The 10,101-nt window shown below is 45.4% G+C and overlaps 1 pseudogene; it reads right to left on the reverse strand.

Moving 5' to 3' along the window:
* Positions 1 to 7,456: 7,456 nt before the first annotated feature.
* LOC126261195 (5S ribosomal RNA) lies at positions 7,457 to 7,574 on the reverse strand (annotated as a pseudogene).
* Between the last annotated feature and the right edge of the window lie 2,527 nt (positions 7,575 to 10,101).

The following is a 10,101-nucleotide window of genomic DNA, read 5'->3' on the forward strand; positions in this document are numbered from 1 at the left end:
CATTGCCATTGCCATGAAAATCTTTATCAGTTTCAATTGTTAGTGATCATTATCAGACACAAGAAAGTTTTGAATAACTCTATCTGTATGAATAATACATAGAGTTGGATGAAACATCGAATGTGTGTCCGCACAGATACAGGTACTGAAAAACTTCTTGTGACTGATGATGTTTAGTAACAGCCGAAGTATAGATGTTCATGGCGGCTGGCGGTGCGACCTGATTTCCTGTAAATATCTGACAGCTGTGGGCCACCAAGTACTAAGAGTACTCATTGATTCGTCCTTTGTACATTTCCTGGAGGGTAGAGTGAAGCGTTAAAAAGTGTTGGGTTGCACAAAGTCTTCTTGGTACCACTTCATTCATTCGCTAAAGAAACTCCTCCAGAAACACGTTGCGATTGAAATTTCCCACTTTGGCTACCACATGCCCCTATCCACGGTGAAATTCCTTCCGGACGAGACTGACAGTCTGACGTCAGCGCTGACCCACTATATATTTCATCATTCTTTACATATACGAATCATTCCGAGAGTTGAAGCAATCTTTAAGTAGTAGAGAAAAATTGTAGAGTCTAATAAGGATTGAAACCTGTAGCTTTGGATTTAAAGTCTAGCACTTACCCACTTAAACTCGGATGTAGCCTTGCTTGAGGAACCATGTCGGTATGCGTCTAACATTATTTGAGGAAATCAACATACCCGCCCGTCTCTCTCACGGATATCCTTGCCTCCCCCATTCTACTCACACTGTAATGCCTGGATACAAGTACACGTTGCAGATGATGCAGCCAGCTATTTCGCACTCCCTTATTACATCACCGATGTTTTGGCCTCTTAGTTCTTCATATGTCTTGTAGTCAAACAGCGAAAAACCGCTGCGTACCGTAGGAACTATACAGGGTGTTACAAAAAGGTACGGCCAAACTTTCAGGAAACATTCCTCACACACAAATAAAGAAAAGATGTTATGTGGACATGTGTTCGGAAACGCTTAATTTCCATTTTAGAGCTCATTTTAGTTTCGTTAGTGTTTACTGTACTTCCTCGATTCACCGCCAGTTGGCCCAATTGAAGGAAGGTAATGTTGACTTCGGTGCTTGTGTTGACATGCGACTCGTTGCTCTACAGTACTAGCATCAGTAACATCAGTACGTAGCATCACCAGGTTAGTGTTCATCACGAACGTGGTTTTGCAGTCAGTGCAATGTTTACAAATGCGGAGTTGGCAGATGCCCATTTGATGTATGGATTAGCACGGGGCAATAGAGACAGATTTCCAGAACGAAGGTGTCCCGACAGGAAGACGTTCGAAGCAATTGATCGGCGTCTTAGGGAGCACGGAACATTCCAGCCTATGACTCGCGACTGGGGAAGAACTAGAACGACGAGGACACCTATAATGGACGAGGCAATTCTTCGTGCAGGACGATAACCCTACTGTCAGCGTCAGAGAAGTTGCTGCTGTACAAGGTAACGTTGACCACGTCACTGTATGGAGAGTGCTACGGGAGAACCAGTTGTTTCCGTACCATGTACAGCGTGTGCAGGCACTATCAGCAGCTGATTGGCCTCCACGGGTACACTTCTGCGAATGGTTCATCCAACAATGTGTCAATCCTCATTTCAATGCAAATGTTCTCTTTACAGATGAGGCTTCATTCCAACGTGATCAAATTGTAAATTTTCACAATCAGCATGTGTGGGCTGACGAGAATCCGCACGCAATTGTGCAATCACGTCATCAACACAGATTTTCTGTGAACGTTTGGGCAGGCATTGTTGGTGATGTCTTGATTGGGCCCCATGTTCTTCCGCCTACGCTCAATGGAGCACGTTATCATGATTTCATACGGGATATTCTACTTGTGCTGCTAGAACATGTGCCTTTACAGGTACGACACAACATGTGGTTCATGCACGATGGAGCTCCTGCACATTTCAGTCGAAGTGTTCGTACGCTTCTCAACAACAGATTCGGAGACCGATGGATTGGCAGAGGCGGACCAATTCCATGGCCTCCACGCTCTCCTGACCTCAACCCTCTTGACTTTCATTTATGGGGGCATTTGAAAGCTCTTGTCTACGCAACCCCGGTACCAAATGTAGAGGCTCTTGGTGCTCGTATTGTGGGCGGCTGTGATACAATACGCCATTCTCCAGGGCTGCATCACTGCATCAGGGATTCCATGCGACGGAGGGTGGATGCATGTATCCTCGCTAACGGGGGACATTTTGAACATTTCCTGTAACAAAGTGTTTGAAGTCACGCTGGTACGTTCTGTTGCTGTGTGTTTCCATTCCATGATTAATGTGATTTGAAGAGAAGTAATAAAATGAGCTCTAACATGGAAAGTAAGCGTGTCCGGACACAAGTCCACATAACATATTTTCTTTCTTTGTGTGTGAGGAATGTTTCCTGAAAGTTTGGCCGTACCTTTTTGTAACACCCTGTATTTCGCTTACCTGTGTTGTTTTGTCTGTTTGTCTATTTTAGCAATTTATATTTCCTCGCAGAAGTAATGGCAATGCAGTTGTCGCGTAACACCGAACTACGAGAAGCTCTGAAGCAAGAAACACGTCAGAACCGACTCATATTACAGTATCACTGTGCGTAACAGAAAACAAGTACAGACAAAATAGTGATAGGTGACATCAACTTTCCTCTTAAACACAGCGTGAGTCAAAAAGGACTTAACAACTATGGAATGACACAGAAATTTATTGAGATAACTTACAGAAACGGTAGACGTATCATTTTGCAGCAAATAACTTAGAATATAGTTTGATACACATAGTGCATCAGTTCCCCGTTCCGCCACCAGGAGCGCCAGCGTAGTGACAGTTAAAGTGGCTACTTTCAGTGGTGCGGAGTGTGCTCGCTGTGTGTTTTGGTTTCATGAAATGAGCTCTGCAGCAACTGTTCGGCGTAAATTTCGCACCGAATACGCCAGAGAACTTGCATGCAGGCTTACAGTTCACCTGTGACAGCCACAAAGTTAATGTGTTTTGTGTCCTCAGCAAACTGAAAGTTTATACCCCTTTCTTCTTCGTGGAGAAAACTGTCATTGGTATTGTGCAAATGGATATGCTGAAAAACTTTGTAATTCCACAAACCGATGAAGATGACCGAGAAGAGATGGTTTACTACCAGCAAGATGGTGCACCACCTTATTTCCTCGCGGAAGTTCGAGGTTTCCTTGATAATCGCTTCCTTTGTTGGTGGACCGGCCATGAATGGCCAATCACATAGCCGCCTCGCTCCCCAGACTTGACGCCACTGTATTCCTTTCTCTTTGGGTTTAATTAAAGAATTTGTGATTGTTCCTTCCTATCAAACAATTGACCTGAAGAATTGAATCTATGCTGCTGTTGCAGATGCTAGTGCGGCTTGATGCGACGAGTGTGGGAAGAAATTGCTTACCGGTGGAATGTTTGCCACATCATTAATGGTAGTCACATCGAACCAAAATGACACTTCACACTTCTATGTGAAACTTGAGGATGTTTGGTACAAAATGACACATTTATGATTCTGTAAGTTACCCCAACGACTTTCTATATAATTCCAAAATCGTGAACTCCTTCTTGCCTCACGCTGTAGTTTATACCACCCCACCCCATAAGGGTAGCTTTGGTGCAGATGATTAAGACAGTACAGAAACAATGAGGCAAAAGGAAAAGGCTCAGTACAACTCCTTCAGTAATATATAATTTATGAAATCTAATTTGTGAAAGAAGAATGTGTAAAAATTCAGCGAAATGAAAAAGGCAAAAGAGAAACAGCTATAAAATGAAAAATGAAAAATAGCAAAGCAAGAATGGTTAAAGGAGATGTGCAGAGATGTACAAGAATGGACGACTACTGGAAAGGTAGAATATGTTTGTATAAGAATATTAAAGACATTTCGCGACAATATTAATAGTCGCATGCACATCAAGAGCTCAGGCAGCAAACCATTACTGAGCAAAGATAGTACGGCTCAAATGTGGAAAGAAGTACAGGAAGGCTGTATAAACGAAATAAATTTGAAAACAATAATGTGGAAAGAAGGAGTAGATGAAAAGAAGATGAAGGGTGCCATGAGAGAGAAGTATTTGACAGAACACAGAAAGACCTAACACAGGACACGCCGAACCATGAACTCGCCTTGCGCCTCTTGAAAACAGATGTACAGCTTGTTTGCTAGTCTGTCCGTCATTGATGAAGCCACATCGGCTGTGTAGCTGTGGGTAGAGCTATGGATAGGCTGCAACACAATAGCTGTGGTTTTCTCTCCTCTGTGAGACAGTGTTGATGATGAAGACATTTCATACAGGAATTGATTCTGGTCGCTGTTCCAAACATTTCCTTTCTCCACAGGCTGCTCTGTCCTAAACAAGCTCACTTCCTACTCAAGCTGTTGTGCCTCCTGACATATACTATTACCGTCTTCACTGTCCTTATGTGTGACAAATGTAGTAATATGCCAGGGTGAAATTCCATATTCAGCCTTACTATTGTCCGTAAAAGAAATCGAAGCTTTGAAATTGTCCAAGCCACCAATCTGAGACGCCTCTAGTGCCTACATTAGCAGATGCCAATACTGAACTGTAGATCCACGCGGCCTTGCTCTGTCAAATTGCGATATTACATGCTCTTTTATAGTTTGTAACTGTGACCGTCTGTTTCCTTTGAAACGAGCTTTTGCTCGTCTTTCGCTACACACATAATTTAGAATTAAACTTCAATTTGATTCAGTTTTAATACACATATAGTGCCTCATTAGTTTACTACAGGAATGGAAGCCACAACTGTAATAGTCTTCATAAATTTCCTCTAGTATGCTGCCATCAATGTCTTCTAATACACTGGGCCTCGACAGTTTGGGTGGAGATACAGGATGTGGCAAATAAAACTTCCACGGACGAGTGGATACGATTGGACCGGATTATATGCATATAAGCACACCCAGTGACGCGCACGCAACGTGTACGGCCGCCACGTGATCCATACTGGTTCCTTGGTGCACATTTACACAGTCTTGACGCCTGACGGAGTTGACAGAAGAAGTCAGTCTGATCGCGACCCTAGCTGGCCACCCATGTCATCCGATCTGTCAGTGTGCGACTACTTTATGTGGGGAGTCCTCATGTCTAAGGTGTATCGCAACAACACTCATAGTCTTAAAGAACTGCAGCAGAATATATCGGATGAGATTGCAGAAATTCCAGCAGTCCAGATTCGATTCGCCTTCAGAAACTTGCTGACCAGGGACCACAAGTGCCAGGATATGAATGGTGGTCACTTTTATCGTGTGCCGTAGTCAGGTTAGTACTGTATTTCTCTTCCTCTGCTGTGTTTCCTTGTAGCGTGGAACTCTGTTCTCCGGGATACTTTTATTCGCCCCACCTTACAGTTCCTACTCACTTTGACTAGACTCTTCCTGTTGCTCGGGAGATGAACGTCGTAAACAGATTGAACAACCACCTTCAAGTTCAAGTTCTTACTCTCCTTGAAATTCAACAAAACGTCCTGTATTTCTGTGTCATCCTCATTATATTTATGAATTATTATGTTATTATCATCGATCCCGATTTCATTTCCATATTCAGAACGCCGCAACTTTGTTCCTAATATCTGGACGACATTCGTAGGGTTAATTCTCTACATTATACACTACCGCCCATTAAAATTGCTACACCAAGAAGAAATGCAGATGATAAACGGGTATTCATTGGACAAATGTATTATACTAGAACTGACATGTGATTACATTTTCACGCAATTTGGGTGTATAGATCCTGAGAAATCAGTACCCAGAACAACCACCTCTGGCCGTAATAACGGCCTTGATACGTCTGCGCATTGAGTCAAACAGAGCTTGTATGGCCTGTACAGGTACAGCTGCCCATGCAGCTTCAATACGATACCACAGTTCATCAAGAGTAGTGACTGGCGTATTGCGACGAGCCAGTTGCTCGGCCACCATTGACCAGACGTTTTCAATTGGTGAGAGACCTGGAGAATGTGCTGGCCAGGGCAGCAGTCGAACATTTTCTGCATCCAGAAAGGCCCGTACAGGACCTGCAACATGCGGTCGTGCATTATCCTGCTGAAATGTAAGGTTTCGCAGGGATCGAATGAAGGGTAGAGCCACGAGTCGTAACACATCTGAAATGTAACATCCACTGTTCAAAGTGCCGTCAATGCGAACAAGAGGAGACCGAGACGTGTAACCAATGGCACCCCATACCATCACGCCGGGTATACGCAAGTATGACGATGACGAATACACGCTTCCAATGTGCGTTCAGTGCGATGTCGCCAAACACCGATACGACCGTCATGATGCTGTAAATAGAACCAGGATTCATCCGAAAAAATGACGTTTTGCCATTCGTGCACCCAGGTTCGTCGTTGAGTACACCATGGCAGGCGCTCCCGTCTGTGATGCAGCGTAAAGGGTAACCGCAGCCATGGTCTCTAAGCTGATAGTCCATGCTGCTGCAAACGTCGTCGAACTGTTCGTGTCGATGGTTGTTGTCTTGCAAACGTCTCCATCTGTTGACTTAGGAATCGAGACGTGGCTGCACGATCCGTTACAGCCATGCAGTTAAGATGCCTGTCATCTCGACTGCTAGTGGTACGAGGCCGTTGGGATCCAGCACGGCGTTCCGTATTACCCTCCTGAACCCACCGATTCCATATTCTGCTAACAGTCATTGGATCTCGATCAACGCGAGCAGCAATGTCGCGATACGATAAACTGCAATCGCGATAGGCTAAAGTCCGACCTTTATCAAAGTGGAAAACGTGATGGTTCGCATTTCTCCTCCTTACACGAGGCATCACAATAACGTTTCACCAGGCAACGCCGGTCAACTGCTGTTTGTGTATGAGAAATCGGTAGGAAACTTTCCTCACGTCAGCTCGTTGTAGGTGTCGCCACCGGCGCCAACTTGTGTGAATGCTCTGAAAAGCTAATCATTTGCATATCACAGCATCTTCTTCCTGTCGGTTAAATTTCGCGTCTGTAGTACTTCATCTTCGTGGTGCAGCAATTTTAATGGCCAGTAGTGTATTACTAACACAGTTTACACAGTAACATGCATGCGAGCACTTCAAGAGACACATTCGTACTGGAGCCATATAATTCATGCAACTCGAGCACTTGTTAGTGCAGCTACAACGTGCCACCGTCTGACGGCGCTAGCAGAGAAGCGCCGAGTTTTCCATGGAAATGATACATACTCTCCTCCTCTAAACTCCTCCCGAACAGGCCATGAAGGCCCGACGGTAGCGACCGGCCGCCCTGTCATCCTCAGCCCACAGGCGTCACTGGATGCGGATATGGAGGGGCATGTGGTCAGCACACCGCTCTCCAGGCCGTAGGTCAGTTTCCGAGACCGGAGCCGCTACTTCTCAGTCAAGTAGCTCCTCAGTTTGCCTCACAAGGGCTGAGTGCACCCCGCTTGCTAACAGCGCTCGGCAGACCGGATGGTCACCCATCTAGGCGCTAGCCCAGCCCAACAGCGCTTAACTTCGGTGATCTGACGGGAACCGGTGTTACCACTGCGGCAAGGCCGTTGGCGAAATGATACAAACCACTGTTGCTTTTATGATCGAGTCTTAGTCCAAGCATGCGGTTCCGAGCGTTCGAGGTCAAAAGTATCCCCTGTAAGTAGAAACAAGGCATCTGGAGCGAATAACATTCCCTTAGAATTATTACGATCCTTGGGAGAAGCAGCCAGGTCGAAACTATTCCCTCTGGCACGCAGGGTACATGAGAAGATCGAAATATCCTCACATTTTAAGAAGAGCGTTAGAATTCCTATTCCAAAGAAGGCGTAACTTGTCAGGTGTGAGTACTACCGAGACATCGAGTTTATAAGTAATGGTTTCGATATTCTAGTGGCAGTACAGACGGGAAGACAGCAGAAGCTTGTGAAGTGTGTTGCAACAGAACAATGCTGAGTGTGGGTGGGTGGGTGTGGGTGGGAGGGTGGGTGGGTGTGGGTGGGTGGGTGGGTGTGTGTGTGTAGGGGGCTGGGAGGGCAGGGTTCTAGATGGGGAGAAAGGCTGAAGTGGATGCAGGTCGCTGTACTTATGCAGAGATCAACGTGAGTCCACTAACAATCTCCTCAAACCGCTGTAGTACAGCTATTCTGATCATGTGACAACACAGTTATCCTGCTGTAACAGGCCACTGGGAGGTCTGCAATAATGTTCACGTACTCCACAGCTATCATGGCGCCTTCGATTACCCCTACAGTCTCATGGAAGCCCAGATGAGTGTGCCCCACTGCATAACACTTTGCCTGCCAGCCTGTGTCCGCAGCATGGTGGATGTTTTGGGCAGCTATTCGCCTGGTCTATGGGCTATCCGGACTCGACCATCGACCTGGTATAATAAAAAACGTAATTTATCAGACCAAGCGACACATTTACACTGGTTCAAGGTCCAATCTCCATGTTCTCGTGCCCACTGCAACCGTAATTACCGAAGTCGTCGGGTCAACATGGAAACATTCAGGGGTCATCTGCTGCGGAGCCACGTGATCAACTATTTGCACTGAAAGGTGTGTTCCGAACACTTACAGAGACACGCAAGCCTCCGGCGTCCACATTCTGTGATGAGGTGTGGTCCAACACCTAGAATCGTTCTTGTGATTTAACAGCCCTTCAGCCACTCTCCATAGATGCTTAGGATAGCGGCACTGCAACAGCCGATCAGATTCAGTTTTGGAGAAGTTCGTTCCTCGGCTCCAGAAACAATTTGTCCTTTTCCAAAGCTGCTTATGTCAATGGGTTTCCCCGTTTGCGGCGCATATCGCCTCTGCTCCACATACATTCTTTCCGAAGCGCATCACCTACCGCCAACACCACCAGACAGCATTTAATCTTCGGGTTGGCACTGTTCATAATGTTTTGCCTCATCAGTGTATGAAAGGCAATTTGGACGTCAGCTCAGTCCCAACTAATAACGTGTCACATAGCCTGAAGGGCTTCGCTTTGAACAGAATGTGTGGACTTGACTGCTTAAGGACAGTCGTGACAGTTCCAACGCCGTAACGCACAAAATGTACTCTGGAACTCTCCCACCTGTTAATTCAGGTAAAGTGATCCGATTAGGAGAGGTTAACCAAATACACTGGTATCCAAAATTAAAGAAACAATGGGAAATTTTGCAAGGGTGCAATTATTTTGCCACAAAACAATATAAACATTTGATAGTAAAGTAGAAACAATGTAAAGAATACAGAACGTAAGTAACTGCAACATGCATAACAGCAGAAAAAAATTTCGTTTTTTCTCCAACTAAATGGATTTTTAAACAAATTCTGACAACTGGTTAATGTGCTCAGTATGGGTTCTGACCACCTCTGGCATCAATACAAGCCCGACAACGACGGGGGATCTTGGGGATACCTTCATCAATCTCATGTTGAGGCAATAACGCCTATTCTTCCTACAGAACTGCTTGCTTGTCTTAGAGACTGGCTGACGAATGATGACCTGATAGAACCTGTCTCCATAGTGCGTCCCTCACATGCTCTATGGGATTCAAATTGGGAGAGCGAGCAGGCCACGCCATGCACGAGGCATTTTCCGTTTTCAAGAACACATCAACCGCTCGTGCTCTGTGGGTCGAGCATTATCGTCCATCAGTACAAAGTCTAGGCCCACAGCATCTCGCAACAACCACACATGAGGTCTGCACATCTCATCACAATATCTGACAGGAGTTGAAACTTGCAAATTCAGCAGTAAAATTTCATGAAGAGGTGTTCCAACTGTCAACACAATCCCTGCCCACAACATTAGGGATCCTCCTTGATACTAGTATTTTTCTGTAATGTTTGGGTCCAGAAATCATGTTCCTTCAGCTGTGAATCCGTCGATAATCACTCTTCAGACGAAATTGGGACTCATCTGTGAAAAGAACATTGGCTCACTGCTCGACTGTCCAGGTGGCACGTTGATGCTTCTCCTGACAGGTGTAAAAATGAATGTGCGCAACGGAAAATACTGAACGCGAAAATAAAGATTTGGTCCTGTCTGACTACCCCCTGAAGCAGACCTTAGGATCTCTTAATGGTGATATTATTTCCACCTTG

Source organism: Schistocerca nitens, chromosome 5 (assembly GCF_023898315.1).
Source record: "Schistocerca nitens isolate TAMUIC-IGC-003100 chromosome 5, iqSchNite1.1, whole genome shotgun sequence".
NCBI classification, from domain to species: domain Eukaryota; kingdom Metazoa; phylum Arthropoda; class Insecta; order Orthoptera; family Acrididae; genus Schistocerca; species Schistocerca nitens.